Raw genomic sequence first — 3,053 nt, 5'->3', positions numbered from 1 at the left:
TGTCTACAACAATAAAAACAAAATACACGATGGAAGAAAAATCATGGTGTTTATACTGCCTCAATTAGTCGTAGGAATAGACTAGCCCAATGAATAAACTGAGCTATTAATAAATAATTTAGATCAGCAACTTTTTGACTCTGTTTCTGGTATTTTTGCTGAAATTATGACATGCTTGTTTTCAAACTTTTATTTATGACCAGAAACAACTTTTAATTAACCACTATACTCCAGAGGTTTCAAGAACTGTATGTGCTTCAATAGAAACAACAGTCATTGAGAGGAAATAAAAAGATATTTAATTTCAGTTTAAATCTTGATTGTATGTGTTTTATGTATTTTTTTTTTTAGCATTTTACTTTAGATTAGGGTTCAATTACGTTAATATATTAATTTAAATTTAAATACTTCTAAGTCATCTTGTGGTCGCCTTGGAAGATTGCTGAGGCCCCCTATTGGGCCCCGGCCCCTTAGTTGAGAACCACTGTTTTAGATCATTCCAAAAACCCTCAAATCTCCCTTACAATAATTGGGAACAGCAACAATGACTGGAAATAAACTGTTAACTGCTTTGGGCTTTAAATGATAACTTGTGATCAAACCTCATACCATAAAAAAATATTTCATAATCTGTTACCTAAATGAGCTATTCAAACATAGTAGACAGTTACAATGTTACCTAGTAGCAGTTAAAGTAGCATAAAGTCTTTTTTTTTTTTTGCAGAACAAAATGTGTTTAAAAATCATATCACCGTTATTGAAAAAAATTATATCGCGATACATATTGATATTGAATTATTGTCCAGCCCTAGTTTCTGGTATTTTTGCTGAAATTATGACATGCTTGTTTTCAAACTTTTATTTATGACCAGAAACAACTTTTAATTAACCACTATACTCCAGAGGTTTCGAGAACTGTATGTGCTTCAATAGAAACAACAGTCATTGAGAGGAAATAAAAAGATATTTAATTTCAGTTTAAATCTTGATTGTATGTGTTTTATGTATTTTTTTTTTTAGCATTTTACTTTAGATTAGGGTTCAATTACGTTAATATATTAATTTAAATTTAAATACTTCTAAGTCATCTTGTGGTCGCCTTGGAAGATTGCTGAGGCCCCCTATTGGGCCCCGGCCCCTTAGTTGAGAACCACTGTTTTAGATCATTCCAAAAACCCTCAAATCTCCCTTACAATAATTGGGAACAGCAACAATGACTGGAAATAAACTGTTAACTGCTTTTGGCTTTAAATGATAACTTGTGATCAAACCTCATACCATAAAAAAATATTTCATAATCTGTTACCTAAATGAGCTATTCAAACATAGTAGACAGTTACAATGTCACCTAGTAGCAGTTAAAGCAGCATAAAGTCTTTTTTTTTTTTTGCAGAACACTGTTGTCATTCCATCAAGCAGCTGTTGATTAAAGTCCTAAAACCCTTGTATGTCTAAAACCCACTTAAAACTCTCTACGAAGATGGTCACCACTGCCCCACATATACATGTGGTACCAGAACTCCAAACAGCCTTGAGATTCAGGCTCCATCACCTCACTCTCAAGATGAGCAATCTTATCTGTTCTGGCATTTGTCTCAAAGAACATGTAGTGTCCTGGATAGAAGAGAATGAGTGGATGTCAGAACATAGTAGCAGCCACTTAAAGGAACAGTTAAAGACCATATGATGGTAGCGCTCCAAACTTTACAACACTTTGGCATCTTATACTGTCCTGTGCTGCACATGTGCCCATCGGTGTGATTCAGCATTATCCTGATACATTCAGCATTAAGTAATGTGTTGATATTCACCCATGGCAGTGTTGGTGGTGTGGTCAACCTCAGGAGCAAATGAAGTAGCACTGGTTCAAGAGGTCCAGCTCCAGTCAATACTGGAGACATTGACATAAGTTGAGTGGAAGGAAAAAGTGTGGAAGAAAAAGATGCACAACCAACCGAGAGAACCGCAGCCTTATGAGGATTGTCACACACATGTCCATCTCAAAATCACAAAACCCTGAGGAAAATAATGTGCATTGCTTCATTTAGATGTTATAACATTGTTGTCAGGAGCTTTGTGGGGTGAATAGAAATTAATGAATCACTTCACTGCTACAAGAACTAAAGCAAAAAAATATATATAATAATCTTGTGATTATGAAAGACAAAGACTTACCATGAGGTGGGCAAGGGTCATTGTTAGCGCGTAATGTTTAACAGTCCCACTATTACCGTTTCAAAGCATGGAAACAGCGAAATGCCACACTCAATGCTTTCAAATACAAATATAAATTTACCATTTGACGAATTCTCTCATTGAGTAGAAAACCGCCCAAATGTGGCTGCTTCAGACTTCAGCTAAATGTGTACACCACCAGTCATATTTTGAGTAAAATTATCAACAAAAATGTTTTTCCCGTACTTGTATAAAGAGAAAAGCAATCCAACTTACCGTCTCGCTCGCTTGAAGAAAAATGGCGTCGTCGCTTCCCGAGGCAGCAGTCATTGAAGGGCGGAGTCCAGACAATTCGGCGGGTTTTTTTATTCCGCACTTTTAGTGTAAAAGTGAAATTACACCATATAACAACTGTTATCACTTGGCCATTTGACTTATAGCAGTGTCCAGTGTATCCCATACATTGAGTTATTTGTGGTGGCTCGTCACAATATCAAAACTGACTGCCACAAACTTAAATTTTCCAAAAGGATTCTACTTCGTTGAATAAACTGAGCACTGCACGTTTCAAAATTAAAATGCAGCGCGGGTGTTTTTATATGAATGTATCTTTGAAAAGAACCGACCATCTTCAGAAAAGCTTCGATGTCATTTTAATTGTGTCTTTCCTGTAATGCCTGATAAAATAGCGTTTGTGAGCTACTGGAGCTCAGCGCTTATTTGATTACAGTCCTTACCGGGGAAACCCGCTCCAACAGCGCCTCCTGTTGGCAGAGATTCAATTTGCATTTGCCAGACTGTGGGAAACACTGGTGTCTTCAAACATAAACAAAAAGCATGCTTCAGAACTGTTTTGAGAAGGTGCTTTGAGCCATGTA

Source organism: Sinocyclocheilus rhinocerous, unplaced genomic scaffold, assembly GCF_001515625.1.
Source record: "Sinocyclocheilus rhinocerous isolate Xijiao unplaced genomic scaffold, SAMN03320098_v1.1 scaffold3000, whole genome shotgun sequence".
In the NCBI taxonomy this organism is placed as follows: domain Eukaryota; kingdom Metazoa; phylum Chordata; class Actinopteri; order Cypriniformes; family Cyprinidae; genus Sinocyclocheilus; species Sinocyclocheilus rhinocerous.
The sequence above is the reverse complement of the archived record's forward strand: the minus strand, read 5'-3'. Positions refer to the sequence as shown.